Here is an 11,493-nt window from a genome sequence, read left to right as displayed (position 1 = left end):
AAAGGCTCCTATGGTCGTAAGGCTCTGATTACCAACTTGTAATGACTAAGATGCGGTCCTTTCCTATTTATTGGATGAGGCCCCAAAATGGAAAGAAGCGCATATATGCGTTTCGCAAGCAAGATAAACATAGCACATACATAATTTAAGAATGACAAATAGGGAATCGTTTGCCATCTCACATAGATAATATCAGAGTTTATATCCACACATTTATTCAGACAAGGTAGTTCCGCTACGGACTACATAACATAATAAAAGGCTACGCTACCCCGCATGCTTGCCCACGATCACGACCACGGCCTCAGTCTTCGGGATACTTCACGTACAGGCGGTCGTTCTCCTCATCGTACTGCCACGCCAGCTGCGTGCCATATGGATCACCTATGTCGGGCGTACCTGTACCTGTTGGGGTGTTGAAGTAATCTGTGAGCCATGGGGACTCGACAATCTATGACCTTGGTACCGAAACTAGTCAAGTTATTAGGTAAGGAAGGTTCAATGTTTAGGTTGCTGCATCCTAAGCTTTATGGTGGCTAACTTACGAAGAACAAAGATATAGATGTGGTGGTCTACGTGAGCGGTCGAAGACTAGATGATCACTAAGTGATCCTGAACACCTACTTACGTCAAACATAACCCCACCGTGTTCCGGATCGAAGAGAGGTCTTCGAAGGGGACAGACACGGTTACGCACACGGTTGGCAGTTTTATTAGAATTAGTTCAAGTTATCTATAACCGGATGTTAACAAATAATCCATGTTGCCACATAACCGCGGGCACGGCTTTCCAAAAGATTAAACCCTGCAGGGGTGCTCCAACTAGTCCATGACAAACAGTCACGGGCCGCAAAGTAATCCTCTATCACGAATCTGGTGATCTCATCGGATTCCTTAGAGGAAAACCTCAACTCTAGGGAGAACCAAAGCTTCACCGGGATTCCTATACGCAAGATATATCGCTAAGGTAAGACAAGACTAGCAGGACCTCCCGACGTGTCGATAACCCCGATAAGAGCCGTGTATCTCAGTCTCGGGACACGCCGGATAAGCGAAGCGTACGGTGGCCAGAGAAATCTCCCGAGTTGCCCAGGATGACCCCACACGGTGCTCTAGTTTGGACCAACGCTCATGAGGAGCACTGGCCCGGGTTGTTGATTTATTCCTCAGGGTAGCTATTCCCTATGCAAATTATTATTAAGTGATTAGAAAATTAAAACCAATGTTGGGTCCTGCCAGACAAGTCTTAACACTACATGATTTATCAGCGGGGTCCCCATGACAATCCCGAACGTGTTAGGAGCGATGAGTTATGGAATCAAACACCGGTAGCCGGAAACTAAGGCGGCAATAACGAAACAAATCACCCGACAAAGGCTAGGCCTTCCATCATGTACCAAGTATATAGGTGCACTAATTAAATAGCAGTTTAAAACATAATGGTATCAAATTCTCATGTTATCACATGAGACAGCTGGCACCTGCAACTAGCAACGCTAACATTAGAAGCTGAGCATGCCTACTTAGACAAACAACATTAGCTAGGAGGGGAAGTGTTTGGGTTTCATGGCAATATGAGGAGGCAAATATATCAAGTGGTAGGCAGCGAGCATATATCGAAGGAAACGTGAATCTAAGCATAACAAAGCTAGATACGGTATCAAGGTCACGGTCATCTTGCCTATGATGTCTTCAGCTTGGAACTGTTCTTGTTTGTCCTGCACTTACTCTCCCGAATCCACGTACTCGCTCTCTGATCCCGGTGCTACCCAAGACAAAAATAACAGCCAATGAACAACAACACAACATGATGCAACAAACACATGATGCATGAGATGAGACTGTAGCATGCATCTCTATTCTAGTCACTTGCATATGCATGAGAAGAAAAGACAACTTCAAGAAGGAACTTCATTCTAAGCTATCTTGACATGCATGAAGACGACATGAACAGGTGCATCACGACAAAACGATGCAAAAACATATAAAGAACGTTGAGAACGGAGCTACGGATCAACCGGAAACTACGAAACAAGATATGGCGTCCTACGGATCAAATCTACCACAAGCACACTCCAATGGCACACTTCTCGTATTCCCGGGTTGCCACATGATCAAACAAACAAGTATAGGTGGGGTGGTGCAAAGAAACTCACCACACCACCAACTATGCACTCACAAGCTTCAAAACAACAAAACTATGCAATTTGTCCTAAACAGCATCATAGCAGTTTGAGAGCAACGTGCAAAGCACCTACAGCCACCCAAATGTGCCAAACAAGATATGTGGCAAAATATATTCAAAAGCTATACAAGCATGGGCAAGATTATAATACAAAGGAGTTACACAAAGAAAGATCCACATGTGCTAACTTAGACAAAAATAATAGATTTCAGGGACTTAGTGAAAATCTCAGATTCTCATGTTGGGGAACGTTGCATGGGAAACAAAAAATTTCCTACGCGCACGAAGAACTATCATGGTGATGTCCATCTACGAGAGGGGATGTTCGATCTACGTACCCTTGTAGACCGCACAGCAGAAGCGTTAGTGAACGTGGTTGATGTAGTGGAACATCCTCACGTCCCTCGATCCGCCCCGCGAACTGTCCCGCGATCAGTCCCACGATCTAGTGCGGAACGGACGGCACCTCCGCGTTCAGCACACGTACAGCTCGACGATGATCTCGGCCTTCTTGATCCGACAAGAGAGACGGAGAGGTAGATGAGTTCTCCGGCAGCGTGACGGTGCTCCGGAGGTTGGTGGTGATCTTATCTCAGCAGGGCTCCGCCCGAGCTCCGCAGAAACACGATCTAGAGGTAAAACCGTGGAGATATGTGGTCAGGCTGCCGTGGCAAAGTTGTCTCAAATCAGCCCTAAAACCTCCGTATATATAGGGGGATAAGGGGGAGCCTTGCCTTGGGGTCCAAGGACTCCCAAGGGGGTCGGCCGAGCTAAGGGGGGCAACCCTCCCCTTCCAAACCGAGTCCAACTAGGTTTGGAAGGAGGAGTCCTTCCCCCTTTTCCCACCTCCTCTTTTTTTTCTCTTTGATTTTCTTCCTATGGTGCATAGGGCCTTCTTGGGCTGTCCCACCAGCCCACTAAGGGCTGGTGCACCACCCCCAAGGCCTATGGGCTTCCCCGGGGTGGGTTGCCCCCCCCCCCCCGGTGAACACCCGGAACCCATTCGTCATTCCCGGTAACACCGAAAACCTTCCGGTAATCAAATGAGGTCATCCTATATATCAATCTTCGTTTCCGGACCATTCCGGAAACCCTCGTGACGTCCGTGATCTCATCCGGGACTCCGAACAACATTCGGTAACCAACCATATAACTCAAATACCCATAAAACAACGTCGAACCTTAAGTGTGCAGACCCTGCGGGTTCGAGAACTATGCAGACATGACCCGAGTGACTCCTCGGTCAATATCCAATAGCGGGACCTCGATGCCCATATTGGATCCCACATATTCTACGAAGATCTTATCGTTTGAACCTCAGTGCCAAGGATTCATATAATCCCGTATGTCATTCCCTTTTTCCTTCGGTATGTTACTTGCCCGAGATTCGATCGTCAGTATCTGCATATTTATTTCAATCTCGTTTATCGGCAAGTCTCTTTACTCATTCCGTAATACAAGATCCCGCAACTTACACTAAGTCACATTGCTTGCAGGGCTTGTGTGTGATGTTGTATTACCGAGTGGGCCCCGAGATACCTCTCCGTCACACGGAGTGACAAATCCCAGTGTCGATCCATACTAACTCAACGAACACCTTCGGAGATACCTGTAGAGCATCTTTATAGTCACCCAGTTACGTTGCGACGTTTGATACACACAAAGTATTCCTCCGGTGTCAGTGAGTTATATGATCTCATGGTCATAGGAACAAATACTTGACACGCAGAAAAACAGTAGCAACAAAATGACACGATCAACATGCTATGTCTATTAGTTTGGGTCTAGTCCATCACGTGATTCTCCTAATGACGTGATCCAGTTATCAAGAAACAACACCTTGTTCATAATCAGAAGACACTGACTATCTTTGATCAACTGGCTAGCCAACTAGAGGCTTGCTAGGGACAGTGTTTTGTCTATGTATCCACACATGTATATAAGTCTTCATTCAATAAAATTATAGCATGGATAATAAACGATTATCTTGATACAGGAATTATAAAATAATAACTTTATTTATTATTGCCTCTAGGGCATAATTCCAAGTCTCCCACTTGCACTAGAGTCAATAATCTAGCCCTCACATCATCATGCGAATTACATTGTAATAAATCTAACACCCATACAGTTCTGGTGTTGATCATGCTTTGCCCGTGGAAGAGGTTTAGTCAGCGGCTCTGCTACATTCAGATCCGTGCGCACTTTGCATATATTTACGTCCTCCCCTTCGACGTAGTCGCGGATGAGGTTGAAGCGTCGTTTGATGTGTCTGGACTTCTTGTGAAACCGTGGTTCCTTTGCTAGGGCAATGGCACCCGTGTTGTCACAGAACAAGGTTATTGGATTCAGTGCGCTTGGCACCACTCCAAGATCCGTCATGAATTGCTTCATCCAGACACCCTCCTTAGCCGCCTCCGAGGCAGCCATGTACTCCGCTTCACATGTAGAATCTGCTACGACGCTCTGCTTGGAACTGTACCAACTTACCGCACCCCCATTAAGAATAAATAGGTATCCGGTTTGCGACTTAGAGTCGTCCGGATCTGTGTCAAAGCTTGCATCGACGTAACCTTTTACGGCGAGCTCTTCGTCACCTCCATACACGAGAAACATCTCCTTAGTCCTTTTCAGGTACTTCAGGATATTCTTGACTGCCGTCCAGTGATCCACTCCTGGATTACTCTAGAACCTACCTGTCATACTTATGGCCAGGCTAACGTTCGGTCTAGTGCACATCATTGCATACATGATAGAACCTATGGCTGAAGCATAGGGGACGGTGCTCATATGCTCTCTATCCTCATCAGTTGCTGGGCACTGAGTCTTACTCAATCTCGTACCTTGTAAAACTGGCAAGAACCCTTTCTTGGACTGTTCCATTTTGAACCTCTTCAAAACTTTATCAAGGTATGTGCTTTTTGAAAGTCCTATCAGGCGTTTTGATCTATCCCTGTAGATCTTAATGCCTAGAATGTAAGAAGCTTCTCCTAGGTCCTTCATAGAGAAACTTTTATTCAAGTAATCCTTTATGCTCTCCAAAAACTCTACGTTGTTTCCAATCAGCAATATGTCATCCACATATAATATTAGAAACGCCACAGAGCTCCCACTCACTTTCTTGTTAATACAAGATTCTCCAACCACTTGTATAAACCCAAATGCTTTGATTACCTCATCAAAGCGTTTGTTCCAACTCCGAGATGCTTGCACCAGTCCATAAATGGATCGCTTGAGCTTGCACACCTTGTTAGCATTCTTAGGATCGACAAAACCTTCGGGTTGCATCATATACAACTCTTCCTTAAGGAAACCGTTAAGGAACGCCGTTTTGACATCCATCTGCCAGATTTCATAATAAAAAAATGCAGCTATTGCTAACATGATTCTGACGGACTTAAGCATCACTACGGGTGAGAATGTCTCATCGTAGTCAACTCCTTGAACTTGTGAAAAACCCTTTGCCACAAGTCGAGCTTTACAAACGGTCACATTGCCGTCAACGTCCGTCTTCCTCTTAAAGATCCATTTGTTCTGAATACCCTTGCGTCCCTCGGGTAGTACTTCCAAAGTCCAAACTTTGTTCTCATACATGGATCCTATCTCGGACTTCATGGCTTCTAGCCATTTGTTGAAATCTGGGCCCACCATTGCTTCTTCATAATTTGCAGGTTCATTGTTGTCTAACAACATGATTGACTAGACGGGATTACCGTACCACTCTGGAGCAGCACGTGGTCTCGTCGACCTGCGTGGTTCGACAGAAACTTGAACCGGAGTTTCATGATCATCATCATGAACTTCCTCCTCAACCGGCGTCGCAATGACAAAGGTTTCCCCTTGCCCCGCGCCACCATCTAGAGGGATGAGAGGTTCGTCAACCTCATCAAGTTCTATCTTCCTCCCACTCAATTCTCTCGAGAGAAACTCCTTCTCGAGAAAAGCTCCGTTTTTAGCAACAAACACTTTGCCCTCGGATTTGAGATAGAAGGTGTACCCAACTGTCTCTTTTGGGTAACCTATGAAGATGCACTTTTCCGCTTTGGGTTCCAGCTTTTCAGGCTGAAGCTTTTTGACATAAGCATCACATCCCAAAACTTTAAGAAATGACAACTTTGGCCTTTTGGCATACCACAGTTCGTATGGTGTCGTCTCAACGGATTTTGATGGTGCCCTATTTAAAGTGAATGCAGCTGTTTCTAATGCATAACCCCAAAACGATAACGGCAAATCGGTAAGAGACATCATAGATCGCACCATCTCTAATAAAGTACGATTACGACGTTCGGACACACCATTACGCTGTGGTGTTCCAGGCGGTGTCAACTGTGAAACAATTCCACATTGTCTTAAGTGAGCACCAAACTCGAAACTCAGATATTCACCCCCACGATCAGACCGTAGGAACTTGATCTTCTTGTCACGATGATTTTCAACTTCACTCTGAAATTGCTTGAAGTTTTCAAATGTTTCAGACTTGTGCTTCATTAAGTAGACATAACCATATCTACTCAAATCGTCAGTGAAGGTGAGAAAATAACGATATCTGCCGCGTGCCTCTACGCTCATCAGACCACACACATCGGTATGTATGATTTCCAACAAGTCACTTGCACGCTCCATTGTTCTGGAGAATGGAGTTTTAGTCATCTTGCCCGTGAGGCATGGTTCGAAGGTGTCAAGTGAATCAAAGTCAAGTGACTCCAAAAGTCCATCGGCATGGAGTGTCTTCATGCGCTTTACACCAATATGACCTAAGCGGCAGTGCCACAAAAACATGGCGCTATCATTGTTAACTCTAACTCTTTTGGTCTCAATGTTATGTACGTGTGTATCACTATCAAGATTCAATATGAACAATCCTCTCACATTCGGTGCATGACCATAAAAGATGTTACTCATAGAAATAGAACAACCATTATTCTCTGACTTAAAAGAGTAACCGTCTCGCAATAAACAAGATCCAGATATAATGTTCATGCTCAACGCAGGCACTAAATAACAATGATTCAAGTTCATAACTAATCCTGATGGTAACTGAAGTGAAACTGTGCCGACGGCGATTGCATCAACCTTGGAACCATTTCCTATGCGCATCGTCACTTCATCTTTCGCCAGCCTTCGTTTATTCCGCAGTTCCTGTTTCGAGTTGCAAATATGAGCAACAGAACCGGTATTGAATACTCAGGCACTACTACGAGAGCCGGTTAAGTACACATCAATAACTTGTATATCAAATATACCTGATTTTTCTTTGGCCGCCTTCTTATCAGCCAGATACTTGGGGCAATTGCGCTTCCAGTGACCCATACCCTTGCAATAGTAACACTCTGTTTCAGGCTTAGGTCCAGCTTTGGGTTTCTTCGTCGGATTGGCAACAGGCTTGCCGCTCTTCTTTGAATTACCCTTCTTGCCTTTTCCGTTTCTCTTGAAACTAGTTGTCTTATTCACCATCAACACTTGATGTTCTTTACGGAGTTCAGACTCTGCGACTTTCAACATCGCAAACAACTCGCCGGGTGACTTGTTCATCCCTTGCATGTTGTAGTTCAACACAAAGCCTTTATAGCTTGGGGGCAGTGATTGAAGGATTCTATCAGTTATGGCCTCTTGCGGGAGTTCAATCCCCAGCTCACCTAGATGGTTTGAGTACCCAGACATTTTGAGCACATGTTCACTGACAGACGAGTTCTCCTCCATCTTGCAAGCATAGAATTTATCGGAGGTCTCATACCTCTCGATCCGGGCGTTCTTCTGAAAGATGAACTTCAACTCCTGGAACATCTCAAATGCTCCATGACGCTCAAAGCAACGTTGAAGTCCCGGTTCTAAGCCATCCAAGACTGCACATTGAACTACTAAGTAGTCCTCCTTACGTGCTAACCAAGTGTTCTTAACATCCCGTTCAGCCGTAGCGGGTGGTTCATCTCCTAGCGCAGCATTAAGGACATAATCCTTCTTCCCAGCTTGTAAGATTAGCTTAAGATTACGAGCCCAGTCTACAAAGTTGCTTCCATCATCTTTCAACTTAGCTTTCTCTAGGAACGTATTAAAATTCAGGGTGACTGTCGCGTGAGCCATGATCTACAACACAAATATATTCAAAGTGGACTTAGACTATGTTCAAGATAATTAGAGTTTAACTTAATCAAATTACTCGCTAAACTCCCACTCAAAAAGTACATCTCTCTAGTCATTTGAGTGGTTCATGATCCACTTACACTAGCTCAAGTCCGATCATCACGTGAGTTGAGTATAGTTTCAGTGGTAAGCATCCCTATGCTAATCATATCATCTATATGATTCATGATCGACCTTTCGGTCTCATGTGTTCCGAGGCCATGTCTGCACATGCTAGGCTCGTCAAGTTTAACCCGAGTGTTCCGCATGCGCAACTGTTTTGCACCCGTTGTATGTGAACGTTGAGTCTATCACACCCGATCATCACGTGGTGTCTCGAAACGACGAACTGTAGCAACGGTGCACAGTCGGGGAGAACACAATTTCGTCTTGAAATTTTAGTGAGAGATCACCTCATAATGCTACCATCATTCTAAGAAAAATAAGGTGCATAAAAGGATTAACATCACATGCAATTCATAAGTGACATGATATGGCCATCATCACGTGCTCCTTGATCTCCATCAGCAAAGCACCGGCACGATCTTCTTGTCACCGGCGCCACACCATGATCTCCATCAACGTGTCGCCATCGGGGTTGTCGTGCTACTCATGCTATTACTACTAAAGCTCCATCCTAGCAAAATAGTAAACGCATCTGCAAGAACAAACGTTAGTTTAAAGACAACCCTATGGGTCCTGTCGGTTGTCGTACTATCGACGTGCAAGTCGATATTATCTATTACAACATGATCATCTCATACATCCAATATATCACATCATATTGTTGGCCATATCACATCACAAGCATACCCTGCAAAAACAAGTTAGACGTCCTCTAATTTTGTTGTTGCATGTTTTACGTGGTGACCATGGGTATCTAGTAGGATCGCATCTTACTTACGCAAACACCACAACGGAGATATATGAATTGCTATTTGACCTCATCCAAGGACCTCCTCGGTCAAATCCGATTCAACTAAAGTTGGAGAAACTGACACTTTCCAAACATCTTTGAGCAACGGGGTTACTCGTAGCGATGAAACCAGTCTCTCGTAAGCGTACGAGTAATGTCGGTCCAAGCCGCTTCAATCCAACAATACCGCAGAATCAAAAAAAGACTAAGGAGGGCAGCAAAACGCACATCACCGCCGACAAAAACTTTTGTGTTCTACTCGAGAAGACATCTACGCATGAACCTAGCTCATGATGCCACTGTTGGGGAACGTCGCATGGGAAACAATTTTCCCACGTGCATGAAGACCTATCATGGTGATGTCCATCTACGAGAGGGGATGTTCGATCTACGTACCCTTGTAGACCGCACAGCAGAAGCGTTAGTGAACGCGGTTGATGTAGTGGAACGTCCTCTCGTCCCTCGATCCGCCCCGCGAACCGTCCCGCGATCAGTCCCACGATCTAGTGCCGAACGGACGGCACCTCCGCGTTCAGCACACGTACAGCTCGACGATGATCTCGGCCTTCTTGATCCGACAAGAGAGACGGAGAGGTAGATGAGTTCTCTAGAGGTAAAACCATGGAGATATGTGGTCGGGCTGCCGTGGCAAAGTTGTCTCAAATCAGCCCTAAAACCTCTGTATATATAGGGGGAGGACGGGGAGCCTTGCCTTGGGGGTCCAAGGACTCCCAAGGGGGTCGGCCGAGCCAAGGGTGGCAACCCTCCCCTTCCAAACCGAGTCCAACTAGGTTTGGAAGGAGGAGTCTTTCCCCCTTTTCCCACCTCCTCTTTTTTTTCTTTTCTCTTCGATTTTCTTCCTATGGCACATAGGGCCTTCTTGGGCTGTCCCACCAGCCCACTAAGGGCAGGTGCGCCACCCCCAAGGCCTACGGGCTTCCCCGGGGTCGATTGCCCCCCCCCCCCCCCCGGTGAACACCCGGAACCCATTCGTCATTCCCGGTAAATTCCCGGTAACTCCGAAAACCTTCCGGTAATCAAATGAGGTCATCCTATATATCAATTTTTGTTTCCGGACCATTCCGGAAACCCTCGTGACGTCCGTGATCTCATCCGTGACTCCGAACAACATTCGGTAACCAACCATATAACTCAAATACGCATAAAACAATGTCGAACCTTAAGTGTGCAGACCCTGCGGGTTCGAGAACTATGCAGAAATGACCCGAGTGACTCCTCGGTCAATATCCAATAGCGGGACCTGGATGCCCATATTGGATCCCACATATTCTACGAAGATCTTATCGTTTGAACCTCAGTGCCAAGGATTCATATAATCCCGTATGTCATTCCCTTTGTCCTTCGGTATGTTACTTGCCCGAGATTCGATCGTCAGTATCCGCATACTTAGTTCAATCTCGTTTACCGGCAAGTCTATTTACTCGTTCCGTAATACAAGATCCCGCAACTTACACTAAGTCACATTGCTTGCAAGGCTTGTTTGTGATGTTGTATTACCGAGTGGGCCCCGAGATACCTCTCCGTCACACGGAGTGACAAATCCCAGTCTCGATCCATACTAACTCAAAGAACACCTTCGAAGATACCTGTAGAGCATCTTTATAGTCACCCAGTTACGTTGCGACGTTTGATACACACAAAGTATTCCTCCGGTGTCAGTGAGTTATATGATCTCATGGTCATAGGAACAAATACTTGACACGCAGAAAAACAGTAGCAACAAAATGACACGATCAACATGCTACGTGTATTAGTTTGGGTCTAGTCCATCACGTGATTCTCCTAATGACGTGATCCAGTTATCAAGCAACAACACCTTGTTCATAATCAGAAGACACTGACTATCTTTGATCAACTGGCTAGCCAACTAGAGGCTTGCTAGGGACAGTGTTTTGTCTATGTATCCACACATGTATATAAGTCTTCATCCAATACAATTATAGCATGGATAATAAACGATTATCTTGATACAGGAATTATAATAATAACTTTATTTATTATTGCCTCTAGGGCATAATTCCAACATCTCACCAGCTGTTTCTGATGTGAAGCATTTTGACAGCCTCCAAAACAATAACTACTGGAAGTGAAGGTGCATGAAATTTAACAAAGAGATAGACAAACACAAAAGCTACAACTCCCTAGTTGATTGCAAGGCTGATTCCCAACACATGAGCTTTTTCACCAAGCGGACAATTTCAGCCACATGCCTACTTTGAGAAGGCACAACTTGCACATACAAACTCCAAAG

This window comes from Hordeum vulgare, chromosome 2H (genome assembly GCF_904849725.1).
Source record: "Hordeum vulgare subsp. vulgare chromosome 2H, MorexV3_pseudomolecules_assembly, whole genome shotgun sequence".
In the NCBI taxonomy this organism is placed as follows: Eukaryota; Viridiplantae; Streptophyta; class Magnoliopsida; order Poales; family Poaceae; genus Hordeum; species Hordeum vulgare.
The sequence above is the reverse complement of the archived record's forward strand: the minus strand, read 5'-3'. Positions refer to the sequence as shown.